Below are 14,878 nucleotides of genomic sequence, written 5' to 3'. Positions count from 1 at the left end.
CCTTGGATTACTCCAACCATCTACCTCCTCCATCTCTACTCGAGATCCACTGAAGGAAGCTGGAGCAAGCCTCCCATCTTTGCTCACTAGGTATGTTAGCACTTCATGTTATCCAACCTCACAGATGGCCCTTGTATCCCTCCCTAATTGATGCCCTATTTTACTCCCCACAGAAGCTGTTCTACTCTACCCTCCATTCCTCTGCCTTCTCCCTCTCTCAGCAGAGGATCTTGTCTCTTACTTGACTGAATTAAGTGATATTCGTTTGATGTGAGCTTCCTCTTCCCTGTTTTCTTCATCTCCCCTCTTTGACATCGTCTCTCACCACCTCTTCCTCTCCCTCAGTCTGACAAAGAGGTAGCCCTTCTCCTTGCTGAAGCCAACCCCCCTCCATATATGTGCACCTGTCCACATTCCTTCCCATCTTCCCCAGTAAACTGCATCCTCCATTCTCCCTGACCCATTTCTCTGACTCTACTTTTTGTCTTTCTCTCATCTTCAGCTTCTACCTGTCAAATGATTCCTTCCCTGATGCCTTCAAACATGTCCAGGCCTCCTCCAGCATTTAAAAAACCCTTCTTTAGACCCTACCATCCCCTCAAACTGTCTTGCTATGGCTCTCCTCCATTTTTCTGGCAAATTCCTTGAAAAACTTATCTACACTGGAGGCCTCCACTTACCTTCTTCATCCTCCTCAACCCTTGGTAATCTGGATTTCAATCTCATCATTTAACTGAAACTGTTTTCTCTGAAGTTAACTCTGATGGCCTTTTCCCAGTCCTAATCCTTCTTGGCCTCTCCGGAGCATTTGGCCTTGTTGGTTACCCTCTTCTCCTGGATACTTCCTCCTCTGTGGTTTTACAGTCCTGCTATCTCCTGGTTGGCTTCCTACCTGTCTGACCACTCCTCTCAGCCTCCCAGCCTCCTTTGCTGGCTCATCATCTGTATCATGTCTCTTTCTCTGTCTCTGTCTCTGTCTCTGTCTCTGTCTCTCTCTCTCTCTCTCTGTCTCTCTCTCTCTCTCTTTCTCTCCGTCTTTGTCTCTCTCTCTGTCTTTATCTCTCTCTGTCTCTCTCCCCACCCTTTCTCCTTTTCTTTCTCTCTCTCCCTCCTTCTCTCTCTCCCTCTCCCTGCCTCTCTCCCTCTCTCTCTCCCTCTTTCTCCCTCCCTCCTCTCTCTCTGTTTCTCTGTCTCTCACCTTCTTTCTCTGTGTGTCTCTCTCTCTTCTTCTCTCTGTCTCTGGCTCTATCTATCTCTGTCTCTCTCTCTGTTTTTCTGTCTCTCTCCCCCCTTTCTCCTTTTCTTTCTCTCTCTCCCTCCTTCTCTCTCTCCCTCTCCCTGACCCTTTCCCTCTATCTCTCCCTCTCTCTCTCCTCTCTGTCTCTGTCTCGGTCCCTGTCTCCCTCTCTCCTCCCCGCCCTCTCCTCACCAGCTCCCATGAGTTATCTCTCATCTCCATGTAGTTATCTCCCAGCTCTCTATACCAGTCTGAGTCCTTTTGAACTTCACTCCTGCATCACCAAGTGACTATCCTCCATTCCAGGCTGGACATCCTAGAGCTGCCTAAAGCAGCATATACAAAACTGAAATCATTGTACCTCTCCTTAAACCCTTCCCTCTTCCCAGCTTTCTTATTTCTGTCGGAGTCAGTCTCCCTAGTTTGTGAGCTCAGCATCATCCTGGACTCCACATGGTCCCTCACCCCAATCTAACTTCTGATCTTGCCATTTCTGCCTTCATGGCATCTCTTGAATCTGACCCCTTCTTTCCATTCACACAGCTCCTGCCTGAGGTCAGGCCCTCATCACCCCTCACCTGGATTATTACAACAACTTTTTCATTGATCTATCTACCCCAAGTCTCACCCTACTCTGGTCCGTCCTCCACACAGATGCCAAAGTGATTTTTCTTAAGCGTCCCTGACTATGTGACTCCCCTACCTCTAGTGACTCCCTGTCATCTCTAGGATCAAACAGAAACTCTTCTGTTAGCTCATAACACCCTACACAACCCATTCCCAACCCATCTTTCCAGAACCATTAGACATTACTCCCTTTCTAATGCTCTATGATACAGCCAACCTGGCCTTTTCTCTGCCCTCGTGGGATACTCTATAGCTCTCATCTCCATGTCTGTGAATTGCCAGCCACCCATTCCTGGAATGCATGCCCTCTTTACCTCTATCTCAGAGTCCTTCTCCTCACTTAAGATGCAGCTTATGCAACAACTTTTGAATGAAGACTTTCTAGCCCTTAGCACAGTGCCTGGCACATAGTCGGTGCTTAATAAATGTTAATTGACTGACCCCCTTGACTGCTACCAGTACCCTCCCTCCTAAATTTCCTCAATCTAAAGACTTTGTATACATTGGTATTAATTAGGAAATGTACTTAATAATAGTAACTAGCAATTATATAGAGCTTTAAGGCTGGCAAAGCACTGTATATGATACCGTATTTGATTCTCACATAATCCAGGGAGACACATGCAATTCTTATCTTCATTTCTGATGTTCGGTTGTTTCACTTGTACCTAACTCTTAGTGACCCCATTTGAGGTTTTCTCAACAAATATACCGGACTGGTTTGCCGTTTCCTTCTCCAGCTCATTTTACAGATGAGTAAACTGAGGCAAACAGGGTTAAGTGACTTGTCCAGGGTCACACAACTAGTAAGTGTCTGAGGCCTGATTTGAACTGGGGAAGATGATTCTTCCTGACTTCGGGCCTTTATTACCACACAGACCTATGTACTATGATACCTCGCTGCCCTCGAAACAAGATTCACAAAATATTTCTAATTGTTTTTTCCACATTTATTTAATTCTTCTTAAAATTCAATAAACATTCATTAAGCACCTAGTAGGTAAAAAACTTTGTGCTTGGTGCTAGAGAGACACCGATAAGAAACGCAGGTTACAGTGTTGGGGGGACAACAAGACAACTTGAGGAGTAAACTTTTCATGTCTATCCGTTGTCCGTGTCTTTGAGAACATACCTAGTTTTGAACTACAAGGTTCCCTGGTTCATGGCAGGCAGCTGGTATCCAAATGGCACTGGTGTGCAGAGAAAGCTGAAAGGGGAGTGGATGAACTCTTCATTCTAGATGGATGAGAGCCCCACCCCCAGCCTTTGGCCTCTTTAGAGATAGATGTGTGGGAAGTATTCACCCCCAGGCTCTTCTGGAAACAGGAAAGCAGACAAGTAGTCACCAAGGCTCTGTTGGATCCCAAGGGGGTGGATGTTGGCTAGGATGAGGAAAAGATTCTGGAAACCACAGACCTCAAAGCTGGAAAGGAGCTCAGAAGGCATCATAATAATCCAGGTGCGAGGTGATGAGGATGTGAGTAAGGGCCAGATAGGAAGGTGATACAGTAGATAGAGTGCTAGACCTGGAATCAGGAAGAGCTGGGCTCAAATCCAGCCTGAGACACTATGTGATCCTGGGTAAGTCACTTTGCCGCTAAGCTGCAGTTTCCTCGTTTGTCTAATAGGGGTAATTATAGCACCTTCCTTGCAGGGTTACTATGAGGAGCAGATGAGATAACGTGTGAAGTCCTTTGCCAACTTTCAAGCACAATGTAAATGTTTAATTACTATTATTTTTCAGAAACTGAGGAAGGAGAGAGTATATGGAAGGAGAAAGTAGTCAACACTGGCAAATGGTGGACAGAATTCAAGTTTAACGAAGACTGAGAAAAGGGTACTGAGTTTAGCATTTGAGACCACCGGTGACCCTGGAGAGAGCGTCTTAATGTCAAGCAGTGAACCTGAAGGCAGACTACAAGGAACTGAGAGTAAAGAAAAAGGCAAAGAAATGGACGTATCAAACGCCTTTTCTAGGAGTCTCATTGTGGTATAAGATGATGGTTTGAGGGGTTGACAGAGTCTGGCATAGGTTCCCAAAGTGGGTGATACCACCCCCTGGGGGCTCCGGAATGATCTGGGGTGGGGCGGTAGTAGCCTCAGATGCAATTCGGGGGCATTGAATAAAAACAAGGGGGCAGTGGAAGCATAAGGTAAGAAGAAAAGACAAGACAATTTTGAAAAGTCATTGATACATGTTTCATCTGTTGTGTAATAGAGTGAAAGCTGTAGTGATCACAGTATTTTTCAAACGAATACAGAAAATGCAAGTTATAACCAATCAGTGGTCAACTCCACAGACAGGTCTTAACAAGCAAGTGTTGTCAGGTGAGTGTGTCGTATATTGTCAGAAGTCCAACGTGCATTGTCAGGAATATGTGCATGGAATGATTTGTTTATAAGAAGATACTGTATAGTTACATGACACAATATTGCATCATCAAAATTTCAATGCAGGAAAAACCCCACAAATTTACAATAAATTATTAAATTTAAGATGCATCATTTTAAAAAAATATTTTTAAAAAATGACACAAATTTCAAAAAAAAACTGTTAAAGGGATTTCTGGGGTGGGGGTGCTAAGTAATTTTTTAAAAGGGGGTGGTAGGCCAAAAAAGTTTAGGAACCTCTGGTCTAGAGGTATTTTCAGGATGGGCAAGACTTGGGCATGTTTGTAGACAGGAGAGGCAGAAATGGTGGCTAAGTAGAAACTGATATATAGAGAAAGAAAGGGAATGGTTGAGGGGACAAGGACCTGGAGGAGATGAGAAGTGACAGAGGCAAGAATTTAAGTAGAGGGGATAGCCTGGGCAAAGGGAAGAGCCACCTCCTCAGCAGAGACTAAGGCAAAGGAGAGGAAATGAGGAGTGGCGCAGCACGATTGTGGGATAGATGGAAAGGGAGAAGAGAGAGCTCGTGATGAATGGTTTCTATTTTCTAGGCAAAGCAGAAGCTGAAGTCCTCTACTGAGGGCGGAACAGGTGTGTGCTAGAGGCAGGTGTGCTGGAGTCAGCTCAAACCAGCTCAAGAGAACAGATTGTTAAATTTGGGGTTGGCAAAGTTTCTAAATCAGGACTAGATTGATTGTTTTCTCGATTGTCTAGACTTAAAGTGATGGAAATAATGTTAATGATGCCAATTAAACTTAAAAATATGCTGTTCACACTTGTATTTTTATTTTTTCCCAGAGAGCTGGTTGTTAAACATTTTCCAGCACGTTCTGGCTATAGGGAATTGTAGAGAAGAGATCACTTGGAATTGCCACTAGGGAAGGTATGTTAGAAAGACAATAAAGGAAGAATAATAGGGTTCCTTGTCATCATCTCCTAGAGCAAAGGAGGAGAGCATGAGAAGAATGAGGACAAGAGCTTTCACCTCTATAAAAGAAGAAACTTCTGAATAATCAGAGCTATCCAGAACAGAATGGCCTCTGCCATCACTGGGCTCAGAGACCCGTAGGACTGCCTCCCAGGGATGTTGTGTAGGGGTGATTCATGCTTCAGGTAAAGGTCAAGCTTCACACTCTCTGAAGTATTACAGGATTATGGGATCTGGACCTTAAAGCGATCCGAGAGGTCATATAGGCCTCTCTTCAACCAGTAAGGATACTGAGGCATGAAGGTAGATAAGAGGCAACAGGCAATAAGTATTTATTGAGTGTTTACTATGTTCGAGGCACTGAGCTTAGTATTGGGGATACAAGTCCATGGAAAAAGAAAGATAGTCGCTGCCCTCAAGGAGTTTACTTTCTACTGAGGGAAGACAACGCATAAAAGACAACTGAAAGCCTTAGGTGGGAGAAGGAAGAAGGCAAAACACAAGCAGGAGGTGAATGAAGTATGGCGGCCTAGGTCCATCCCACAAGAGATCCCTTGGTAGTAACCCAGCAATGGGAGCGGGGAGCTGGCATGGCAGAAGGATATCCAAAGCTGGGAAGGCCCCAGGTGTCCAAAGGAGTCACAGGATGGGAAGGCAGCTGAATTGTGGTAGAAAAATCAATCACACAGAGAGAAGCGATTTGCCCAAGGATGCAGGTAATTACAAGGCCCTTCCCACTCTGGAGCTCTGATGCTGCTAGGAAGGAAATCCAAGCAGGTCATTGGAGTAGAACATGGGTTGTTTCTGGGCCTCAGTTTCTTCTTTTGTATAATGAGGTGGTCAGAGTAGAAGGCACCTCAAGTCCCTTCTACCTCCAAAAGCTCTTAGTGATTTTTTTCTCCTGACTTTAAGCATTTGTTCATTTATTCATTGGTAAATAGACTGTAAGCTTCTTGAAGGCTTTGATGAGTTCATTTCTATATCTGCACATGCAGTAGGCGCTTCATAAATGCTTGTCTTTGACATGCGCTTGGCTGAAGTAGGCCTAACCACTGGGTTCAAACGAGAATTTTGTGAAGTGTTTAACACAGTACCAGGCACACAGGAGGTGCTTTTTGTTGTCATTTTGTTGAGCTGTTTTTCCGTTGTGTCTGACTTCATGATCTCACATGTGGTTTTCTTGGCAAAGATACTGGATGGGTTTGCCGTTTCTTTCTCCAGATCATTTTACAAATGAGGAATTGAGGCAAACAGGGTGAAGTGACTTGCCCAGGGTCACACAACTAATAAGTGTCTGAAGTTGGATTTGAACTCAAGATGAGCCTTCCTGACTCCAGGCCCTGCACGCTATCCACTGCACCTCCTAGTGCCCATATTAAGAAGCTGCTTACTAAAGGCTTAGTCCAGTCCATCCCCTAAACAGACTCCACTGTGGTACTGCTCCCCAGCTCTGGTAGGTGCTAATATGGAAGAAAGAATTCACTCTCAACCATAATGCTTAGATCCTGTGTCCTAATTTAGTATGAAAAAAATTCTAAGGAGAAACGAGATGCAGAATTAGGGCTTTAGGAGCAAGAGGAGCTACGGGAAGGTAAGATATCTGGGAGGGCAACCTGATGCACTGGAACCTTTTCGGATTTCACCTGATGTTCTGGGCCAGGCCTGACTCGGGCCAGTCAGTGATTCAGGTTCCGGATTAGAATGAAATGAGACACTTGGAGAATGCTGATCATTTAGTGAAGGGAGTCTGCTGAACAGTAGCATGAAATGAATGTTCATCAAGGACTCTACGCTGGTTCAGGTGGATGCAACCCCCATTCTCTTCATAAGATGGTGGGATGAGTCAGAAGAGTGTGCTGGTTCTCACAGCAGCAGAGCCCATAAGGTCTGAAGGACCCTGACTCCTCATACACCGGGCAGTCACGCAGCCATGCCAATGGTTTGTACCTTAGTCCTATGGATCAGTTAAGTTTCAAGAATAGTTACGTGGTATTACTTGGGGAAAATTAGCCTAGCCTATGTCACAGAGACTTTTCAGTCTTGGCAAGATGTTATAAAACTAACCTCATCTTTGTTGAGACGTTGCTCTGGCCACAAAGAAGCTAGATGGACAGGTAGGTGGCTCAGTGGATATTGCAGTGGAAGACCTAAGTTTGAAACCAGCCTCTGATACTTACTACCTGTGTGACCCTGAGCGAGTCACTTAACCTCTATTTGCCTTAATCCATTGGAGTAGGAAGTGGCAAACCACTCCAGTATCTTTGCCAAGAGAACCTCATGGGACAATATGGTCCACAGGGTCATGAAAAGTCAGACACGACTGAACAGTAGCAACAAAGGGCAAGAAGCTTTTGTTGAATCTGACGAGGCATAAACGCCAGGATCATGAAGGAACACCACCAGCACAATATAGGGGAAGCACGGCTAGACAGAAGTGGGTCTGAAAAGGATTGGGGGATTTTAATGGCCTGTGAGTCAACGGTCTGGCATGGCAGCCAAAAAGCTGATGATGACGATGGCTAGCCTTGAGAGAAAATGTGCAAAGCGCTTTACAGATGTTTTTTCATTTGATCCTCACAGAAACCCTAGGAGGTAGGTTCGGTTATTACTCCCATGTTACAGAGGAGGAAACAGAAGCTGGGTGAGATTAAGTGACTTTCCCAGGGTCACACAGGCAGGATTCAGACTCAGGTCTTCCTGACTCCAAGTCCAAAATTCTATCCACGGCATTATTGAAGCCATCTTCAGCAGCGGTGGGAGAGTTAAAATGTCAAGGATTAGGGAATTGGTAGTGTCACCACATTGTCCCCTGGCCACATGGAAAGTGTCATTAGGTTCTGGGGATGCCCCATTTTAAGAAGGCAGCCAATCCATGCTTGTTGAATGAAAAACCGACCCCCAACCTCAGTGGACTCTAGCAGGGACAGAGGGTTCAGGGGAGGTGGGGGAGGGACTCCGAATTCCCAAACAGCAGCAGAGATATGAGTCGGCTTTGAACAGGGCTTGCGTTTAGAGTTGGAAGGGCGCCGAGTTCAATCTGCTCCAACCCCCTCATTTTACAAGATGGGAAACTGAGCCTGGGGTCTTCCTCTACTTATCCGCGGCCCAGGAAGAGGAAGGCAGGGGGTGCACTGGCGTCATTCCCCTGCACTTTGGAAGTCAGCACATGGGCTCTGTAATTGATTTTGTCGGCTCCCGAATCCATCGCCAACCCCCAGCGCCGCCCACTCAGTACCATCTGTCACCGGGAATTAAATGTGTAGCTTATGAGTGAGAGCCTGCGACGCTGGTGCAGAAAGGTCTTCGCCTGAATTTAAACAAGGCTGCGGAGCCCCACAAACACTCCAGGAGAGAGCATGCAAACAGTCGCCGGTGTGGCCATCTGGGAAGCAGGAAGCTCGCAGGGGGCCCCTCTTCCTGGGGGGTGGGGAACGGGAGGGTTTAATGGGCTTTCCCTTCCCTGCCTTCATGCCTCCCCCAATACTGCACTGGAGAAGGTTCGGACTCAAGCCCTGCTAGTTCTGGTTCTAGTCTGTCTTAGCTGAGTCAGTTACAGCTCTCCGATGAAACAATACCTTTTGTCTTTGTAACCCCGTTCCTACCGCAGTGCCTGGGACATAGGGGCACTTAATCGATGAATCGATAGATTGTCTGATCAAAGGAGTTTGATGGAGGATCCTAAGAAGGTAATGTCATCTTGGGCTGCGTCCCAAAGAGCATTGCTTCCAGAAGCAAGTGTTAATCCTCCTCTGGCCTCTTCAGACTTCATCTGGAGAACTGCGTTTGGCTCTGGGAGCTATGGTTTAAATGAGATTTGCAGAGGAGGTCTGGAGTCCATGACTTATGAGGCTTGGCTGAAAGAACTGGGGACGTTTACCCTAGAAATGGGAAGACTCAGAGGGGACATGATAGCTGTCTTCCCCAGTCAGCTGCCCTCCCATCCTTCTCCTGCCATTTGCTGCTAAATTTTGGAAAAAGTCTATGCCCTATACTTTTAAGCACGCTTCTCTGCCTACTCCCCCATCAGCCCCCAGCGATATGGCTTCCTCTATCACCATACTCCTGAACCTGCTTTCTCAAAGGTCATCAGTGACTGCCTGGGTACCATATGCAGTGTCCTCCTTGACCTCTGTAATCTTTAATCCTGCAGACCATCTCCCCTCCCTTAGCTTAAAGACAAGCTCCACTCTCTTTTCTTTCCTTCTCTCTTTTCTCTCCTTCTCTCCTTCCATTTCTCTGAACATACCTTCTCTCTTTCCTTTCCCCAAGACCTCAGTAGGTTTTCCCCAAGTGTCTGCCTCTGGTCTCTTTTCTCTTCACTTTCTTATGTGACAATCTTATTCACTCCCATGGCAACCATTTTGTTACTGTTTTTCAGTTGTTTCTGTCGTATCCAATTCTTTATGACTCTATTTGGGGTTTTCTTGGCAAAGACATGAGTGGTTGCCATTTCCTTCTGCAGCTCATTTTACAGATGAGGAAACTGAGGTACACAGGGTTAAGTGATTCGTCCAGGGTCACATAGCTTGTAAGTGTCTGAGGCCAGATTTGAACTCATCTTCCTGACTTCAGGCTGAACACTCTATCCACTGCTCCTAGATACCCACATTTCTACTTGTCCACAAGATATTTCTATTTGGACCTCCCATCTGCATTCCCAACCCAGGGCATCCCTAACCAGACTTATCCTCTTACCCTTAAACCTGGTCCTCCTTTGGACGTCACCATTTTGGGATGCGTTCCCATAATTGACTACTCTCCCATATTTATAACCCAAAGTTTATTTTTGACCCTTCCTCTCCACACCCTCTCATATCCAGTCAGCTATAGAATAACCTGCTTATTCCCTCTCCACCCCATCTCCCGAGTTCTTACCCTCTTCTTTGGTCACACCACTATGACCTTGGGACTAGAAGCCTTTGTCACTTCTCTCATGGATTATTTAACTAGTTTCCCTTAGAGATCTTTTCATCTACATCCCCTGTCGCTTCCAATCCGTCCTTCTTATATTGCCAGAATAGTCTTATCCAGGCATGCCATCCCTCTGATCGAAAGACTCCCATGGCTCCTTATTGTTCACTGAGTGAAGCTGACCCCTGTGCCTGGAATTCAAGGGCCTTGGCTGCCCAATTCTGCCCTGCTTTTCTATGTACTCAACGTTCCAGCCAAACTGGACAATTCCCCAGTCCTTCCTGACCTATGTGACTTTGCTCATGATATTCACTATGTCCGGAATGCCCTCCATCATTCTCTTCTCTTATCCTGCCCACCCTTTGAGTTGAAGTACAACTCAAATGCCCCCTCCTCTAGTATCCCCTTCTATCCTCCCTGACTCTTCCTCCCACTCTCCAGACCATTCATAGCCCCTTTCTCCTGTCTAATGAACTAATCATGTTTTGTTGGGTATAGAGCACTCTGAGCTGGGGGCTTGTCCCCTGTTAACTCTCTGAGGAGGGGATCATATCTGGTGTCTTGGTTCAACTATATATCTTCCCCATGTCCAGCCCAAGGCTCCTCATGGGTAGGTGCTTAATTCAATTCAACAAACGTTAAGTGCCTACTGCGTGCCAGGCCCTGTGATAAGCATTGAGAACACAAAGACAAAAATGAAATAATCCCTGGCCTCATGGAGCTTACTTGTTCAGGAGTGGCAAGGTTGTGTGTCTGAAGGGATGGGGATAGGCCATGTGCTTACTTCAATGCTACAGTAGATTTGTGAATTTATCATCATGGGCAGTCTGTTCAACAGTGCAGATTGCCACTTTTCATGCTTTCCCAACCTGTATCACTCTTGTCCGTATCTTCTCACCCTGCCTTCAGGAGGTCCATCCAATGTGCTAAGAGCCTTCTTCTGAGTCTGTTGAAATGGCATAGATTGCAGCAGAGCCCCTAGGTTGTCCAGTGGTTATTCCTCACTGTTGCAGTGTGATGTAGGTGGAAGATTGTATAGAACACTGGGCTTATGGGCAGAAAGACCTAGTTCAAATCCTGCCTCATATACTTACTAGCTTTGCCACCATAGGAAAGTCTCTTGAGTTGTAAAATGGCATTTACAAACATGAGTATCCTACCACCTCTACATGCTGGGAGACAAGCAGTGTCAATGATGGCAAGACTGTAGAAAGATCTCCAGCAACCCTTGGCACTGTTCTTTCTTACTCTCTGTAATTTCTATGGAACCCAAGGACCATGGTGACCATAATGGGGGCACTGAGAAAAGCCCCTTCACCACAGCTTTACCCATCTCCTCTGTAGTTTTGATAAGTTGAGCACCGGGAAATGATTTACCAGAACAAGAAGTATGAGAGGAGTTAAGGAACTTCTAACCATAACTCTCATGAGAATTAAGCTGAGAAAGTCAGAGGAAAAGATTCTGATTAAAAGAAAGACCTGAGATTCCCAAGGACTTTCCCTAGCCAGCTGGCTTTGTGTCCCTGGATGGGGTCTGACTCCAAAAAGACAAGACATGTGCTATGGGGTTTTCAGGACTGGGACCGCAGAAGCTGCAGTCTAGACAAGGGATCACATAATACCAGAGAATAGTTCTATAGCACTTTAAAGTTTTCAAAGCACTTTCCATGTGCTAGGTCATTTGACCCTTACAATAACTCTTTGAGGTATGTAAAATTCCACATTTGAAAAAAAAATTTATTTCATTTTTAATTTATGGAATAAAGCAAGCATTTTCATAACATAGTATAATAAAAAGGATGATTGCACATGAACCTGCAAATCGATTATGTACAACCTGCTATTACTTTTAAATATATAATAAAGTATGATGTAAATTTCTTTTTTTTTTCCTTTTTCTCTTCCCTCCACCCTAATGGCTACCATTAGATGCAAATATATATATATAATACATATAAAATATAATATATATGTGAAATCATTCTATACGTGTTTCTATTTATCAGTTCTTTCTCTGGATGCAGATAGCATCTTTCTTCATCGGTCTTTCGTAGTTAGTTTGGGTATTTACGAGAGTCAAAATGATTTAGTCATTCAAAAGTATTCTTAAAACAGTATTGCTGTTACTGTAAACAGTGTTCCCTTGGTTCTGCTCATTTTGCTCCTCATCATTTCATGCAAGTCTATCCATGTTTTTCTAAGATCATCGAGCTCATCTTTTTTAATAGCACAGTAGTATTCCATCACAACCATACACTACAGCCTGTTCAGCCGTTCCCCAATTGACAGCATCCCCACAATTTCCAGTTCTTTGTCACCACAAAGAGAACTACAACAAATATTTTAGGACTTATAGATTCTTCTCCTTTTTTCCCTAGTCATCTTTGGGGAAAGACTCGATATAGAAGAGGAACTGATGCTGAGAAAGGTTAAGTGACTTACCAAGGTTCTCACAGCCAGCACGCCCGTGCCACAGGATTATGAACTCAGGTCTTCCTGACTCAAAGTCTAGTCCATTAACTGCTATGCCACCAAGATGCCTATAAATATCATCTGGTCCTACTGACAGATTTTACAGATGGGGATACTGAGACTCAAATAGATTAAGCAACTTGTTCAGAGCAGCACAGCTAGTAAATATCAAAGCTGAGATTTGAACCTTGGTCTCCAAACTCTGCCCTAGCGAAGGCAGCTATGTGGCACAGTGGAGAGAGTGCCATACCTGGAATCAAGAAAACCTGAATTTAAACCTGGCCCTGGACTCTGGCTGTGTGATCCTGGGCAAGCCACTGGACCTTGTTTGCTTCAGTTTCCTCATCTGTAAAATGAGCTGGAGGGGCACCTAGGTGGCACAGTGGATAGAGCACCAGCCTTGGAGTCGGAAGGACCTGAATTCAAATCCAGCTTCAGATACTTACTAGCTGTGTGGCCCTGGGCTGGTCACTCAACCATGATTTCCTCACCCAAAATTTTTTTAAATGAGCTGGAGAAGGAAATGGCAAACCACTCTAGTACCTTTGCTAAGAAAACCCCAAAAGGGGTCACAAAGAGTCAGACATAATTGAAACAACTGAACAACAAATTCCAAACTCTTAAGTCGAGAGCTCATTCCTCTCTGCCATACCACCTTTCACATCTTAGCAAAAATCAGCATCTGATAGCAGAAAACAACCTAGATCACCTGGAAGCAGGTGGAGACACTCAGCAGAAAATAATATGTCAGAGACCAGAGAGTCAGAGCGATCCAGCTCAGTGGAGAAAGCAGCTTACCTGGGGACAGCCCCAGCAGAATGAACAGCTCTGCAACATCAGAAGTATACAGTACCCTAGCCATCAATGCACTCTGATTATACATGTTCCCTGTGTGTACCCTCTCCAAGTGTGCCCTGGACATGTGTTTCTTATGTATAGTTTCTTCCACATATGTTCCTTATGTGTGTTCTCTGACATGTTTGTAATCTGGGCAAATGTATGCCACTCTCCAGTGGTGATTTGGAAACCTATTTGCATAAGATGGCATCTTTCTTGTCACTCGTCCAGCTATGGAGTTTAATTAAATGTATTTTGATTTGAACTAACATGACCTCTGGTAGGTTGGTGAAAGAAACACATCAGTTGGGGCTCATGGAGTACGGTTTTGAATGGATGCTTATGCACACCTATGATGCACTTTAAATTTGGGGCAGCTTTCAGGAGTGCCTTATGATAGAGGAGGGGGAAGCTTGGATGGTACATTGTGAATCCATCTTCAATTTAGATTCTGTACTGGACATTCTCCATGACAGAGATGAATACATTTGCCAAGCGATTGTCTCCATGATTTATAATTTGCTTGTTGTTAATAATCAAAGAGTCCTTGAATAGAGTTATCTTTGTTGTTACATCTTTCAAGGAATCTCGTATGATTTTGACAGATGCACCAGAGACAACTTGTCAGAAGAGGACCTGCTCCATTCAATCAAACACTTAAAAAAATAACAAATAAGCACAGTGGAATTTTGTATTTTCTGCACCTGTGGTGCAAATTCGAATAGAAACAGAGCCACTAAACTGTACCTAAGGATTCCTATGGGGACATACTGACTTAGAAAGCCACATAGTAACATTATTCATGTTTTATTGAGTTTGTTAAATATTTTTGTTAAATTGTTAAATATTAATTTTTTTGAATATTTAAATATTTGTAAAATATTTAAAATATTAAATATTTTAAAATACATTTAAATTTGGTTTGAGTTACACTTTTGTGTGTTGTGGGCTCCATGTTGGGCTTATGTTTGACACCTCTCTGCTCTCCACCTTTCATTCAATTGTATGATTGTAGAGATGTGGTTTGTTGTAGAATATCCTTTGTGAAACTCCACATCTTCTCATACCTTCATCAAGGAGGTCCTTGATGCATGTGAAGATTACTCTCATAAAATTTTTATATAGATGGGAAAGTAGGTATATGGGTCAGTAGTTACTGCTATTCTTTCAGATGACACTTATGTTTCCTTTTCATTTTTTAACAATAATGTTTCATATTTCTCCCTACACTCCTGGTATCTTCTCATTCACTTAATCTGAGAATCTAACCCCCAATGTCATCAAAATTGGGTCTTATCTTGTGCAGATGTTTCCCCTTCTTTTTTATTCTTTCTGGGTCATTTTTGCCTTTTTAAACAGCACACTGAGTGAGGTGATGTTAAAGCATATGTGATGGCTCTGGTGTCCTTGATGGTGAAGAGTGTGTATTATAAAAATATTTGCAGATTTTTTCCATTTTTCATCTCCTTTTGGTT

Source organism: Trichosurus vulpecula, chromosome 4 (genome assembly GCF_011100635.1).
Source record: "Trichosurus vulpecula isolate mTriVul1 chromosome 4, mTriVul1.pri, whole genome shotgun sequence".
Taxonomy (NCBI): Eukaryota; Metazoa; Chordata; class Mammalia; order Diprotodontia; family Phalangeridae; genus Trichosurus; species Trichosurus vulpecula.
Note: the sequence above shows the minus strand (reverse complement) of the source record.